Source organism: Stegodyphus dumicola, chromosome 1 (assembly GCF_044657685.1).
Source record: "Stegodyphus dumicola isolate Sdum_Otavi_A_Nest chromosome 1, ASM4465768v1".
NCBI lineage: Eukaryota > Metazoa > Arthropoda > Arachnida > Araneae > Eresidae > Stegodyphus > Stegodyphus dumicola.
In genome coordinates this window covers 174,929,443-174,946,566 of record NC_140768.1, presented here as the reverse complement: position 1 = coordinate 174,946,566, position 17,124 = coordinate 174,929,443, and the positions used below count along the sequence as shown (strand labels likewise).

At 35.5% G+C, this 17,124-nt stretch overlaps 1 protein-coding gene across 5 annotated transcripts in view; it reads left to right on the top strand.

Annotated features, from left to right (window-relative positions):
- LOC118190646 (CD109 antigen-like) overlaps window positions 1-17,124 on the top strand; it is a 418,585-nt gene that overhangs the window by 239,471 nt on the left and 161,990 nt on the right. The window lies entirely within an intron of this gene.

Below are 17,124 nucleotides of genomic sequence, written 5' to 3'. Positions count from 1 at the left end.
AGGTTAGGCTTTAAATTTGAGGCAAAAAATCTAATAAAAAATCAAGATTAGCGTTGGGTTCAGAAATGTATCTCTGTCGGCGGAAAAATCAGGCATACGATGATCTAGAATTAGTTAAGAAGATATTATTTATTTTACCTATTTGTGTAATTGTTTTAAAATACGTATGTACAATTTTTAAACAATAAAAAGTTTCATATATAATATAGAGAAGTCGATATATTTATTAATAATAATATAATATTATAATACATTAATACAGTTAATTACTATGTATACATTTTTCTTGCCTTGGATGAAGCAAATTTATCAATTATTTCATCAGCGTCGATCATTTCAAATTTTTCTCTCTACACATTTAAAAATGCTAGATCACTTAGGCGATCTTGTCCCATCGCTGATTATAAATACAGTACACTCCCGATTATCCGCGGAATTGGGTGGCGCGGCCGCCGCGGATTACAAAAATCGCGGATAATCCAACAAAAACTAAAAACGGGTATAGCAAAAGAGAAAACAGTCATTCCAACTTTGAAAAATCGTTTTATGTACAATAAAACGTAAAATAAACAGCAGGAAATGTTTAACTGACGCTTAATATTTTAGTATATCACTCAAAACTAACCTAAAATGCATTTTGTTAATGAAAACAGAAAAGTGCTTTGTACTTTAATGTTTTCAGAATCGACGTTCTCACCACCTGGAACTATTTTCACCATATCGGCAAGAGTTGCCGTGGGCGTGTCTACATCTTCATTGTCTTCTTCACAACTCAAAGGGGTTAGGTTGTTGTTGGCTTCAACATTAGGCATGAGTTTTCTCCATGATTTTATGAGGGTTTACGGTTTCACTGAGTCCCATGCAGATGCAATATCGTAGATGCTGTCCAAAAATGTGTAGTGTTTCCAAAACTCTTTCGGATCATAACCTTCTTCAAGTTTGGTCATTAGCAACTTGGTTCGGTATGTTCTCTTTATTGTTGCAATGACTCCTTGGTCCATGGGTTGGATTAGCGCAGTAACATTTGGGGGGGGGGGATTTGCAAAAATTTATCCATCAGAAGACTTTAGCACGCTTGTTGCTGGGTGAGAAGATGCGTTGTCGATCAATAGCACAGCATTTTCAGGCAGGGTTTTCGATTTCAGATCCCATAACTGTTTTCAGCAAACTATTTCGACATAGAGTTCTCTTCCGTTAAAGTCTGTATTATAAAATTCACCCAAGTTTTTACAATTCCTTTCAAGATCATTATCAACATTATTCTTGTTTAATAAATTTCCAACGTTCAATAAGTATCCAAATTTGGAATTAGGATCACTCAGTCGTGTATACTTATTTCCTGCTGCAGATGATCAGGAACGCTTTTAGGCCAATATCTAACCAATTCTCCGGGCATTTTTTGGCGTCTTCTAACACGGATTGTTGTATCAATACCCGATTTTTCGCAAAGAAACTAAACCTTTTTACAGATCTCGTCTCGAATTTCTGCCATTTGCTAATAATTCATGATCATGCAATGCTCCACTAAAATTCATTTTAGGATCTTGTAATCTGAGCTGCACACGATTAGTTCTCAAGATTTCATGCCAGAAATGGACTTAAATTATGAAATTAAAATTCAGTGTATTTTGCAATAAAATTGTAGCTTGGGTAGTTCTAGTGTCACTTGGGTAGAACTGTCCTCTGCTAATTTTTCTAATAGTTCTACTAATACTTCCATTCATTGACAGTAACACTAACCGCTAGTGCTCTGGTACTCTATTTTATTTTAGATTTCATGTTTAACAGTTTTCTTTAAAGCATTTTTTAATTCTCATAGTAATGTTTGTTAATGAAACCTGATCAGAATTTAATTTTTCTAAATTAAATTTTCAATTGAGGCTGCATCTTTAGCATGTACTTCAGCCCAAAAAGATCCTTTAATAAAAACTTTTCTTGCGTGTAAAATCAATATCTACATGCCTAAAGACTTGCGACATTTTGTTCTTAATGAGCGATATCAGGAGTTGGGCCAAATAAAAGTGCTTAATATTAATTTCTTTTGATGGGATTTACTATTTCATTGTTATAGTTTAGCGGCCTAATTAATAACAGTTCAAGGTCTATTTGCTTATAATATAACTAGAACGCCCGGCGGTCATACGAAATGACTGCTATTCTAGATAATATAAATTGTAATTAAAATGATTTGTGCAAAGGCGTCTGCTAATTTAAACTGAATTACCCAGGATAGGCAGCGATTACTCTTCTTTGCATACTGCCCCACGGGGTTTCGCCCTTCTACTTGCTTAATTGCTTAAACGAGAGTGCAATGAAGGAAACCACTGGCGATACATTTCTTAAGAGCCACCGCTAGCTCAATAAGTAAAGGTGATTTAAATAATAAAATGTTAACTCCCATGTCAAAGATCTCTTTGTACACAACATTTCTTGTGTAGATCTTTCCATCCTTTTTAAGCTCGCCTTGCAGACGAACATCCAATATTTTTAATTTTACGTCCGTTCTTTTACGAACTCTTGAACAGGCAACATAAACTTGACCGTGTCCAAATGTAGGCTCAGGTAAAAAAATGCCAACACGCTTAAGCGTTCGGCCCTAAGACTTATGGATGGTCATAGCAAAGGCAAGTTTTATAGGTAATTGTCTACGTCTCAATTGAAGCGGCAACCCTGTGCCTTGGCAGTTTCACTCCATTGGCTAGTACAGTTACGCAAGCAACCAATAAACTATCGGCGACAAACACTTAAACCGCATATAATATATATATATATATATGGGATGAAGTAACATCATCTTCTCCACTACCAGCGCATCCTGCTTTAGCCGATATTACTGACATTGAGTATCAAATCACTAAGGTCAATAATTGTATAAAAAGTGCTCTTGACAAATCTACTAAATATGAAGAACATAAAAAAGAAAAACTTCCAGATAACATTATTGACAAAATTAAGGACAAAAATCGCACCGCTAAAATTTGGCGCCGTACTGCTGATCCTAATATCAAAAGAATTCTTAACAGAAAAAATAGGAATATTAAAAATCTTCTACGTGAATACAGATCTGATAGTTGGAATAATGTATTATACTCAATGGACTTCAACCCTGATACAGTGTGACGTATTGGGAAAGCGCTCAGAAAAACTCATAGCGACAACATTGGACCGTTGCACACCGATACTGGAATCGCATATTCTGAAAAAAATATGGCAGAAGTTCTTGCAACACATCTTGAAAAAACCTTCATGACAAATAACTCACAAGATGAAGATACAGAAGAGGAAGTTTTTAATTTCATTATTCACCTTCCTGATAGAACAGATGGACAGCATATTGGTTACACCTCGCCCATTGAAATTCAAAACATTATAAAAAATCTGAAAAATAGAAAGGCCCCCGGCTACGACGGGATAACAAATAAAGTGCTCAAAATTCTCCCCAAGGGATATATTGTCCTAATTACCAACATAATTAATGCCTGCATAAGGCTTAACTATTTTCCGCAGCAGTGGAAAATGGCACATATCATTACTTTTGTTAAACCTGGCAAAGATCCAAAAAAATGTTAACTCTTATCGCCCAATTAGCCTGCTTCCAAGTCTTAGCAAAGTTTTTGAGCGAGTTCTACAGAAACGGCTGACCAGACACTTGGAAGATAGAGGGATAATTCAAAATGAACAGTTTGATTTTCGCCCACAGCATAGCACAGTACATCAACTTCTCAATGTTACTGAATTTATTGCCGATTCCTTTTCCAAAAAGAATACTATTGCAAGCTGTTTCCTAGATTTAGAAAAGGCAGGTGTGGCATGAGGGACTCCTCTTTAAGCTACATCTTGCTCATCTGCCTATAAATTTTATCAAACTAATGCAAAGTTATCTAAAAAATCGCAATTTTCATGTCAAAATCAATAATACTTTATCCTCAAGAAAAAGAATCAAAAGCGGCGTCGCCCAGGAAAGTGTTTTGGGGCCAATTCTCTTTAATATCTTTACTAATGATATGTCAATTCCACTAAATTCAAAACTTGTGAAATATGCAGATGACACCGCTATTTTTACAAAATCTTTAAAACCACAGTTTGCAGTAGACAAATTAGAAGAAGCAGTTAACATCATCGCACATTACCTCAAATCTTGGAAACTTAAAGTCAATCCGACTAAATGTCAAATTCTGCTCTTTGGAAGGTATAGAAAATTTACTCCAGTAAACGTAAATATAAAGATAGAAGATCAGCCACTCCCCGTCGTCAATAGTACTAAATAATGATTCACAACTCTTCTTCAAGGAACAGACTGCATATGCCTTACGGAAAGCTACAGCCGCAAAAATGGCTCTGTACCCCCTCATCAAAAGAGACTCAAAATTAAACATTCAATTAAAGAAAAGAGTTTACATGATGCTGATTAGACCGACACTACTTTATGCAATTCCCATATGGGCTACAGTGTTCAAAACGTACAGACACAAGTTACAAGTCTTTCAAAACAAGATTCTAAGAGAAATAGTTAATCCTCCTTGGTTCGTTAGAAATTTGCAAATACACAAAGAATTAAAAATCAGACCAATTGCTGACCAAATTATTTCAACCTGCCACAACTTTTACAGTAAAATTGAACAGTCTCAATATGATCATATTAAGGAACTAATCAATTATGATCCAACACTTGAAAATGCTGCTAAGCGTCCTAGGAGCATTTTTCATAATCCAAGGTGGTGAAACTTGTAAATAGCTGTACATACTGTAAATATTTCCCCACTAGAGACTTTTGTGTTTTTTTTCCAACTTATTTAGGACTTAAAAAAGCTCAGTGGATTATTACTTTATATCATTATTTTCAAGAATTTTATATTTTATTAGTGTTCCTATAAAAAGACTTTGTTAGGGACACACAAACTGAATTAATTATGTGTGTTTCACCATCCCGCCTTCTAAACTGTGACTTATGCTGAAATATTGTGTCTTTTAAAATTATAAGTGTTTCTTAAAAAGTGTGTTTATTCCAGAGCTTTGTCCAGTGTGAACTGTTTGTCAATACTGTTAATTTATATGACTTTAACATTTCTCGTACGAGAACTCTTGAAATTCACCAGAAATATGTTACTGTTGACTTATTCCTCATTTGAGCCACTACCACCAGTATAATTACGATCCATTTCATTCTGAACCTGTTTCAAAAGCATACTTAATTTAAATTACTTAATGTTTATTTTTTCAAATGCTTTATTAAGCATACTTTTCAGCTAGTTATATCTTTTGTCACAGCTCGAACAGCTCCCAGATGCTTTTTCACTCTACATACCTTTGTATTTGCTTCAGCTTCGCCTAGTAGGCGCGGCGTTACACGCCCATTTTTTCAATTATATATACCAACGCCTAAGGGCATTTTTTCAAAAGCGGTGGTTAAAGCAGCAGAGGCTGCTAATTGCCTCCTAACCATTCAAAAGACAAAGACAAAGACATCATCTTCTCCGAAACGGCTGGCTCCCGGCCTTAGCGAATTACACCGTTCAATTCCGCAGGTCCGTGACACGCCATTTTGATCATTCGCGTCTTCTTAGGGCTTTAATTAGCCGAGATATTAATTAAAAACTAATTTCCCCTTACGTTTTCCCTACATTTTCAACTTTCTTTCTTGGGTTTTCCCTATTAGAGGGATTTGGCTACATGCCAAATTCTTTTTTCTCGACTATCTACCAAACGGTGCCGAGTTGAAATTCGAGACGCGTATCCTCGAATTCCAAAAAATTCTCCGAATCCATCGATCCCATTCTCATCTTCGTACGACTTTAATCGGCCGAGATATTAATTAAAAACTGCGAAAACCTTAATTTCCGCGCTTATTTTTCCGAGTGGCAACAATAAACTATCGGCGACACACACTTCACTCGGAAAAATGAACGCGGAAAGTAAGCTTTGCGCAGTTTTTAATTAATATCTGAACCGATTAAAGTCGTACGAAGATGAGAACGGTATCGATGGATTCGGAGAATTTTTTTAAATCCGAGGATACGCGTGTCGAATTTCAACTCGGCGCCGTTCCGTAGATATTGGAGAAAAAAGAATTTGGCACGTAGCCAAATCCTTCTAATAGGGAATATCCAAGAAAGAAAGTGGAAAATGTAAGGAAAAATTAGTTTTTAATTAATATCTCGGCTAATTAAAATCCCAAGAAGACGCGAATGGTCAAAATGGCATGCCACGGACCTTCGGAATACAACGGTGTCCTTCGCTATGCCCGGGAGCCAGCCGTTTCGAAGGAGATGATGTTACTTCACCCCATGTATATATGCGGCTTAAGTGTCTGTTTGTCGCCAATAGTTTATTGGTTGCTTACGTAACTGTACTAGCCAATGGGGTGAAGTTGCCTTGGCACAGGGCTGCCGTTTCAATTGAGACGCAGACAATTACCTGTAAAACTTGCCTTTGCTATGACCATCCATAAGTCTTAGGGCCGAACGCTTAAGCGTGTTGGCATTTTTTTACCTGAGCCTACATTTGGACACGGTCAAGTTTATGTTGCCTGTTCTGCTCGTAAAAGAACGGACGTAAAATTAAAAACATTGGATGTTCGTCTGCAAGGCGAGCTTAAAAATGATGGAAAGATCTACACAAGAAATGTTGTGTACAAAGAGATCTTTGACATGTGAATTAACATTTCATTATTTAAATCACCTTTATTGATTGAGCTAGCGGTGTGCTCTTAAGAAATGTACCACCAGTGGTTTCCTTCATTATACTCTAAGCCAGTGCTCCGCAACCGGTGTGCCGCGGTACACTGTTGTGCCATGAGTAGGATATAGGTGTGCCGCAATCAAATACATGTATTTGACATTTTGCAATTTTTTATCATGTATTTAATACACAATGACAATTTTTTTTCCTTAATAATGTCTATTTAAAATGTTTTTATATATTTCACTGTTGTGTGGTTGTGTGTGTGATTGTAAGTGTGTCAGCATTTGAATTTTTTCGGCACCTCCTTGATAACTCGGAACTCTTTGGTGTGCCACGAAATTCCAGAAAGATTTTTTGTGCGTCGCAGGTGAGGAAAGGTTGCGGAGCACTGCTCTAAGCAATTAAGCAAGTAGAAGGGGGAAACCCCGTGGGGCAGTAAGCAAAGAAGCGTCCTCGCCGCCTATCCTGGGTAATTCAGTTTAAATTAGCAGACACCTTTGCACAAATCATTTATTTACAATTTATAGACAGCCGGGAGTTCTAGTATATATATATAAAAGAAGATAAAAGACTACAGGGCATTGTTTGTTACCGTTTTAAAATAACAAACGTGAGCTGTACGTGCATATCGTTTAAAAAAATAAAAAAAGCTCCTTATTTATAGGATCCCGTATTTTCTCTTTTAGAGGACTCTGCTAAAATCATAGCAGATCACTTTAAGCCTGAGAATATTCTCTGTTTCGTTTTTTATTTTGGATCTCGTTTTGCCTTTGAAATACCCTAAACCAGGAGTTTCCAAACCTATGCCCGCGGAACCAAGGTGGCCGCCGCTGTGGGATTACAATAAAAATGTTTTAGTTTTCAATAAAATTATGTGTGAATGTTTTCTCATTTTTAATGACATAGAAATTACGTCCAACACAGAAACCAGCACAACACGAAATGCGACCGACCTCTTTTTTTTTTTTTTTTTTTATCTTTTGCATGTATTATTAAATCTACGTAACTATAAATTCACCTTAAAAAATTACGTCGTGTCCGCCACACAACAGAAATTCTAGAATCGGCTCTTCGGGACAAAAGGGTTGGGAATTCCTGCCCTAGAAGGTTTATCAGTGATTGATTTCGTTGACGTAAACTGGAGATTATATTCTCCTAGGTGGGTAACTCCAGGGGTATAGGAGAATGCTCCAGCATAACGTCTTAATAACAACCTAACTGATTCATCTCGGCTTCCAACAATCTAACAATCTATTTTCCAAAGCTCTATTCTCAGCTTCCAACAATCTATTTTCGAATACTTCCGGCTGCTTTTCCACTGATGGAACATATCAACATGGATCGTCTTTCTGTTCCTTATGAAGAAGTTAGACTTAAATCTTTGATAGAAGGGTTTCAACATTAATCTTGAGATCATTCTCATCCTTCTACTATCATGGCATAATTAGTCTCTTGTAACTTAGACTATATGATGCCTGGGTCCTTCCAGTGCACCGCAAGTTTATTCGGTCACTTGGGATCTTAGATCAGCTGCTCATCACTTTCTTTAAATTCCCGCTAAACTATAAGACTATCATATTAGACTTTGAATTTCTTTTGCACATCCGTTATTTTCTTTATCGTTAAATCTCGAGAGATTCTCAAGTGGTTGATGATATCGAACACATGCGTGGTTACAATATTCTCTTCCTCTGGCGATTGAGTCCAATGCTTACAGCACAACTTCCGGTGTCTTCAAATTCTACCCATCACTTACTCCGCAGGTGAAAAGAATCATGCATTACTGTTCTCAAAGCCAAAGACAGAGGACAAACAGATTGTAGGTATTATATACCTGTTTTCCTTCTCACTAACTAGTAAGGGACTACGAGCGTCTATATTAATTTTTAAGAACACTTCTGTGATAATTGGTACAAGTTTTAATAGAAGCCTTGACAATACGTTTTCCCATTCTCTGACATCCTCTCAGGATCTCATAAAGTCGTCAGTTTCTCTGTAACAGTTTGGCCAGTAATAAAGACAAGCTAACATATGCCTGTTTCTCGTCACACTGAGGTAGCTCGTTTACGCATCATGACATAATTCTAGAAATTTCTTCCTATAAATTTTGTGCACCATTAGCAATTTATGGCGTCTTCCATTATGATCCTTCTGCTTCCTATACAGCATTTTCATATCAACATTATGCTCTTGTCTGATGCTTTCATCTCTCTCTCTCTCTCTCTTTTTTTTTTTTTTACATTTTCCCAAATAGGATTTAACGTTTCACACGTCTGCTGAGCAGTTTTAAAATCTTCTGATGAATACTCAGTCAGCGCTCTTTCTGAATCTGTCGCTTTCTGAGAATTATACTGGCTGACTTGGCGTACCGTCCTTTTCTGATTCTCTCCCGGGTTGCAGGAAAAAGAAAATTATTTTGTCTGGGACCGTGTTGATGGCATTTACTATCTTGGAGAAATTTACAATTTTCGGAGTATGGTATGAGCTCGAAGGTTCTGTTTCCTGGAATGTAGTGTCTCGTATTATGGAAGGGTCTTATTATTGAAGCGTTCGCAAGAACGCACCCAAAATCATCTACATCTTTACTTTAGCATGAGGTAGGCTTTTCGACTCTGTGTGATCCAACGGTGTGCGGATCCACATTTTGTCAGTTACAGTTTCATTAGGCGCATAGGAATTCGTCATTGCATCGATAGAAGCGCCGAAATTGCATAGGGCTAATGACTCTTTCTCTGAGTAATCGCTTTATTATGTACTGCTGTAAGTATTTTTCTGCACTGTCGTACACAGCAAAGTGCGTTAATTTCTCTATTTTTTCCCTCCAGTTGCAGACATGAGGGTTGCAAAAGTTAAAACCATCCACAATCTAAACATCGGAGTGGTTTCCGCTTCCCTCCCCCCCCAAGTTCTTCCTTTTTGTTCTGATCACCTACATCACTGGTCTCAGATCCGCGGTCAGAGCCTGACTAAGGCAAGGGCACACGGGCTAGTTGCCCCGTGCCCCCTACATCAGAGGGGACCTCCAAATCGAATAGAAAGTTTATTTTACGTTTCTTTCTTTAATGAACTTTTTTTAAACAAAATATCAGGACAGTGTTAAGTCCATCAGTTTTATGTTAGCTTCTTCCTTAATCTATAGTTTGAACACAAAAAATCTACATTTCATAAATCCATGGCTTTCTAGGGCGGAATTCAGCTAAATTTTCGCAATTACAATGGACAAATCTGGCCAAAGCCTGCATTTTTACATATCGCAATAAATACCTCCGTAAAGTTCGTTAATTAATTACTGAAGTAGTGAAGCAGAGGGGGGGGGCAAAGAAGGTTTTACCCCGGGCACCAATTACCAAGTCGGGCTCTGTTCGCGGGCCCCCAAGGCTTTTCAATTAGGTATTTGTTACGAATACGATGTTGAAAGATTTCAGTATTTTAGTTATTTGAAGTGCGAGTTTATATTTTTTTCTTCTTTTCTTTTATTTTTTATTGAGTTTTGGATTGAAAATTTACCAGGCAGTCATAAAATCAATTGATAAGCTTACTTTCTAACGAGAATTTTAGAACTTGTTTTAATTTAGTGTACAGCATATAGAAGAGAAAAGAATTTTTGTATGCCTAAGAAAATTTTAACTCACAAGGTTATCCACTTACCTGAAATTTCTTATGTCATTAAGGAAAATATAATATGGTTGGAGGGATGAACTAGTTCTGTCGAATAATAGTGTTTATTAAAATTATAACAAATAAATGAAAACTGCCTTTTTTAAAATAGAAAGTTATTGTAAACATTTTTTGGTTGTTGCAGAAAGTATTATAGGTACCTCATGTCTGATGCAATTTTCAGCAACCCAAATTCTTCTTTCCGTCTCTTAATAATCTCTCCTTCTCATGAAAATTTAACTGCTATAAAAATTATACCTCTGTTTCGAAGTATAAATGTTCATATAAAAGAATAAATTTAGTAACTGCATTGTGCGATTTTATATATTAATATATTTTAATCCATTACAATTCTTAGTTGCGGAGTTTTATATTGAACACACATTTGTTAAGGAATGATGTGCCTTTAAAGATCTTTCACAGAATTAACAAGGGGGGCGAAATGTAAAATACACACACGCGGGGGGGGGGAAGAGTAGAATCATGAGATATCTATTTATTATGTTTTTTATGTTAAATCTATTATCTATTTATTAAACGTTTCCGGCCTAACTTTCTCCTAAAATAAGTCTCGTGCTGCACTACATGGGGATATAAAACAATTTTAATTACAATTCTACTAAAAACAAACTAACTAAATACAAAATCCGTAACACTGCCCTCTTCCCAAGGACTGCACGTCCCAAGCAGTGGATGCCAAACTTACAACTAAGGCATCAATGCAACAATAAACATTACATTACTATAACTAACATAAGCAATAATTGCAAGAAATAACTTAAAATAAATGAAATACTAAACATTAATACAAATTTAGAAACAAAAAAGACCATGATCTTATACTATTTACAATTATGTACACTATATACTATGGCCATAGTAAGGAGCTAACCTGACATAATAAATGACTTTAGGCTTAGAGTTCAATGACTTACGGATCTGAACCACGACATTGTTCAACCTGTTTAGGATTGTGCATGGACCATCCTAAGGTGACTGTAGTTTAGGACAAAGTCCTGTCCGTTGAATCGGATTCCACAACCACACATTGTCTCTTTCCTTGAATCAATGTCCAGTAGCTCTCATGTCGTATCGGTCTTCATCTTCTCCGTCACAAAGTTGACTTGCTCTTGTGCAAAGTTGTGCATCACTTCAAACCGAGCCTGGAGTTCTTGAATGTGTTTCTCAGGTGATGAAGGTGCATCTGGAGGGCGAGCAAACAGGAGATCACGAGGCAGACAAAGATCATGACCGATGAGCATCTAGGATGGAGATTGGTGTATTTAATTATGGCAAAGCACACTAGGGCTATCTGCCTAAGAGGAGGGATGCCTTTGTGGAGGACTTTCTGAGGGAAACTGGCTCGTATACACGTTACACATGGGGAAAACCACGAAAATGCCCATGCAGCCAGCCCGTTCGCGGGATTCGAACCTCGGACCGAACTACCAGTGTTCAGCGACTTCACCGCTCGGCCGCTGGTGGGCCTCTAGGATGGAGAATAGCCATTAGTCTCGCATTTCTCTTCGACCCTAGTATTCCCTATTTTGGCAGCTTTCTTAGAAGGGTCTTTCAAACAAGACGGTGTTTCCAGGCGAGGATCTTTTCTGATGATGGATCGTTGTGTCCTCTGATGCTGAAAGCAGTTTGTTGTTTTTCAAGTCTAAGGAAAAATTGTATTTCCTTAGAAAGTCCAATCTGAGTATGCAAGGATATGCCATAATATCAGCTGTGTGATAGCAGTAGGCGGCACTTCCAAACATGATGTTCACGTTTTTAACTTTCCGTCCATGCCGATTTTTTTACCAGACGCAGTCTGGAGGGTAACACAGGATGGCGTCCAAATGAGTTTATCTTTAAACTGCTGAGCTAAATCTTTCCGAATGATGGTAACATTAGCTCCTGTGTCAATGATCATATTGCAAGGAATTCCATCGATATACCCATTGATGGATAGTCCATTACTGCTGCCATTCACTGCAGAAATCTTGATTGCTTTAAAATGGGGTTTTTCATTATCGCTCAAACTCCGCCCCACAATATGATCATTAATTTGTTTCCTGCGTCGTTGCTGAGAAATTGTCTTATTTTCCGTACCCTGGGGTGTTCTGCAGTTCCTTTGTACGTGGCCTTCAGTTTCACAGTTTAGGGTTGGTTTCTTGTCACTAATATTCCTTCTCAAGGCATTGAGTTGTTTGGTTAAATAGTCTGTTTTAATTTTCATGTCCAGAGGTATTCTGAAATTGTTTCGTACGTAGCTTCAGCATCACATTTCCAACACTTTAAAATCAGTTTCTTCTCACTCTTACTGCATATCAAAACATTGACTTGTCTGGATAAATCATCTAAACGAGCCACCAATTAATCCACTGGCTCGTGGACTCGCACAGCTCTGACTGCGTAGCGATCTCTACGAGTTGCTAGCTGAGCTGCCCCGAATTTCATGGTGTACACTAGAGCGCTTTTCAAATCTTTGATATCCGCCCTACGCAGAGATTTCTGGGTTTCAGGATACAGGATGCCGACGATAAAGTATTGCAGGGACAAGATTTCCTTGTTTCAGTCGGGTACTCTGTAAAGGCGAGGTGGCACAGCCTTTCAACATCCGTGGAAAGCTGCTGGAGTGTTTCGGTGGGCTTCTGTTGACAGGATTTTTTAATTAAAGCCTGCTGTAGTCTTTCAAACATTTCTCCCCAAATCGCAGCTCCAATGCGGCGAACAGAGTTTCGAAATCTAGCTTTTGATTTTTAGGACCAGTCTGAAGGATATCCGCTGCATCTACTCTCAAAGAAGCGGTGAGATGACAGGCCTTAGCTTTGGAATCCCATCTATTTGCATCCGCCACTATAGAAAATGGTGTCTTATACACTTGCTAGGAAGTCTTCCCATCATATGTGGATAGCTTCAGTGAGGGACCAGCAGGCATGAGTAGAAATTTCAAACCTTCAAAATTGTTTCCTGCTGTCACTGTGCACTTCTTTAAAGTGTCAACTTCTTTGGCGACGGCAACAGAAACCCTGTCATCAATTTTTTTTAGACGGCAGAAGCTCTTCCTTCAATTCATTGCTCCACAGCAGAACTCTTTCTTCTATTTGTTCTTTTAAAGAAGAAACTTTTTCTTCAATGTGTCCACCTTTATTTTCAACAGCGCCAGTTCTGCCTTCTATAGCCTCAAATTTGTTTTCTATTACATAAGCAATCTCTTTTTTTTATTTCCTCTTGACCTATTTTCATTTCTACTTTAAGAGCTTTCATCTCCTCTTGGCTCGCTTTCTTTTTTGCTTTAATAGCCTCATCTCTTCTTTAACAGAATCTTTTCTTCAAATGCAGCAAAGGCTGCCGTGAATTGCCTTAATTGTTCTTCCATCGCTCTTGTGATTGGCATTCAAACCCCACTCCTGACACCAAAATGTAGGTGCTACTTTAGTAGACGGTTGTACGGATTTTTGCGAGTAATACGACTTATGGTAAACCCATTGCTGGATAAGTTATTTATGGTAACCGATACTTTGTTGTCATTTTATTTAAAAAATAATATGTTTTATTATGCATAAATTCCGAGTTTTAAATATTATTTATGGCCTCTAAATATTAAAAACCAATTTAATTTTGCATTTTTATTTGAGATAAAAATTTTATTGTTTGATATTTTATGTTGTGGATGATGTAAAGAATAACATTACTTTAAAAATAATTGGTTTTAATATCTATAAATTTAATCTAATGTTGTAAACATTATTTACGGCTGTTAAATATCAAAATACAATTTAATTTTGCATTTTTTTTTTGAAAAATGATTTTATTATGTATGATCATTTAAATAATTTTAATTCTAGGCATGATGTCATCAATTCTCTGATTGGTTATAGAATATTTGTGCATTAACGAGTTGTAATCAGCTCCCTGATTGGTTACTGAAAATTTGTGCATTACCGCGCCATTTTAAAATTTAATTCATATCTTCGAATTCCTTCAAGGACGAATGTTTGTTATTCGTAAGTACCGAGAATTATTGGTATCAGAATCAAAAAATTGTCCTTTGTACTCCAGGGAAGGGCGGTTTAAATATCTTCGAAATCTTAAAAACAATACTTATTATTGGATTTTTTTTCCCAAATTTTTTTGTTATTTTTAATCTTCATGATACATTAATTTGGCTCTAAATTGCTTTATCTATTTATAATTTAAAAAAAAAAATTTTTATTCCTGCCCTTGATATTACATTTTTCAAATTTTTTCATTGATATCTAAATTATGATTCCGATGTTTTTGTGGTATTTATCAATAAACGACAGGTTAAAAAACTCAAAAAAAAAAAAAAAAAAAAAAAAAATGTAAGTACATATTTTTCTTTTATTTTTTAACTGAATACTTCAATTTTTGTTAAAAAATTAATACACTATTTTCAAAAATTGCTGAGATAATTATTGCCATATATGTTTTAATGTTAATTATATTCTATATAATGTATTTTAAAGTATTTGAATTAAGTAATATTTTAATTCTTTTAAATGTTGGTATAATGTTTTTAATTCGATATTCAATTTAAGTAATATTTTAATCTAAATGTTGACACAATATTTTTATATCCGTGGTTTTATTCTCTTCTTTGCTATATGAAAGTAATAATAATAACCTTACTTTAATATTTTATACGCATAGTAAATGTATTTATTTACACTTGCCTGCCATCTTAAAAAACGACATTTTCAACAAAAAATTAATCCATTACTTTTAACGATAATTTTTTTAAAGTTTTGAATACTTTACTATGCGTAAAAACAGCGTTTTTCAAGATGGCTGACGATTGTAAAAACCACGCTAACGTAAATCGGCAAAAATCCGTGCAACCGTTTACCAAAGTAGCACCAAAATGTATTGCGTGTGTACGAGTTTGTAATAGATTGAATGCACAAGTCCGATAAAAAGTTAATAAAACTTTTTCTAATCACAAGAAATATAACAAAACGCTGGATTATTCCTTGAAGATATTAGTAAAATATCTCAGTATCATGCAATATAAACAACAGTTATATTTTAAGCTACTAAATTTTCAATAGAACGCAATCCAAAGCGCAAAGAAAGCTAATCCCAGAGCAGCTAAGCAAACAACAACTGAACTGAGATATTTTTCTTCTGCTTCCATAGCTTTTCAATTCATCCACACGAGATAATTTTAGCAATTTCTGGAAAGCAGAAGAGTAGAATTATGAGATATCTATTTATTAAATGTTAAAAAGTCGCGTGGTTCTGTATTTTTATTTTTCCGGCATAAATTTCTCTTCAAATAAGTCTCGTACTGTATTGCAAGGGGATATAAAACAATTTTAATTACAATTCTACTAGAAAGAGCTAACTAAATACAAAATCCGTAACAATATGCATTCCTTTTTATGCATTGAAGCAAAATTTAATAAATAAGAGACACTTAATATTAGCTTGTAATTTATTCTCAAATTTTGCCCTACTTGGTAAATTCTCTCTTAAAACTTCGAAAGTTTTCATATGCTTTTTATTTTTAGTTTAAGTGAATGCAAGTTATTTTAATGATTACTGAAATGTTAGAATACTTGAAATAAATATCCGTCTAAGTATTTAACATTTAGCTGTGAATATATTTGAATTACAAAGTGTAGCAAACAAAAATGTTTTACAGGTACCAAACTTTATATTTCAGAAAAGAAGTAAAGATCTGAATTTCATTTTTTTTTTAGATACTATTGCATATATGTATGTTTTAATAAATATTTACTAAACAGACTTTAAAATTTATTCAAAATACTTTTCTTATCATGCCAATAAAGTTTTTGTAAAAAAAAAAAAAAAAGAAAAGAAAGGGGTGATCCATTAACTGTTTTCAAATTATGCATTTGCCCTGCATGCAATGTGAATTTGTCCTACATAACATGAGTTATTCAGTAATTTTTGGTAGATCATTGGTTTTCTCCTTGCAAATTCTAGGTGTGTTGGGTCGCACAACTTGAAAATATCTTCTTAGTAGCTAATATTTTTTTCTTGAAATCCAGCTTCACACTTTCTAAGTTATCTAGCTTCTCCACTAACATGAGTGGCGGTTTAATTTCTCTTTAACTTCGGCACTCATGCACCTTTTCATCTGGTCCATAAACATTGTTCTTTCAACTCAGCAAAAGTATTAACTTTTAATCCTTTTATACATCCATAAAAATAGGTCTGCCAAAGTTCAGCATATCAGATTCTTTCAAAATTCAAAAAGCTTTCTTATGAAGATAATTTCAATCATAAAATTTAAACTGGCATATTTCTCTTTTAGTTATCAATACTTTTGCTTACAAAACTGCAAAATGTTAAATCTTAGTCCTAATATATGGCGAAATGCAATGCCACTTTTCAGCACATTACTTGGAAGTTCGACATAAATGGTATTTCTTTTTATCAAAAATTTTATGCTTCCTTAAACAGCATATTTCCACCTCAAAATTTAGCTTTTACCTAAAGATTTACTATTTTGCTTATTATAATACAGGAAGAACATACAGAGTACAAAAAAGGATTTTTCCATGAAATTACCCTGTTTAAAAAAATTACAAATATATTATGTGACATGTAAAACTTGAACTTGGACAACAGAGAGCAACATTTCTCCAGAAGAAAAATGTATGAAATTGCACAAACTGGGATGGTATAGTTCATGCATGAAAGTATCTTAACTTTGGAATTGTACCACAAAAATTGCTCTCCACAGTGTGGTTTCAGCTAAGGAAATCTTAGTGCAGAAACAGATTGCTGTTATACCACAACCAGATA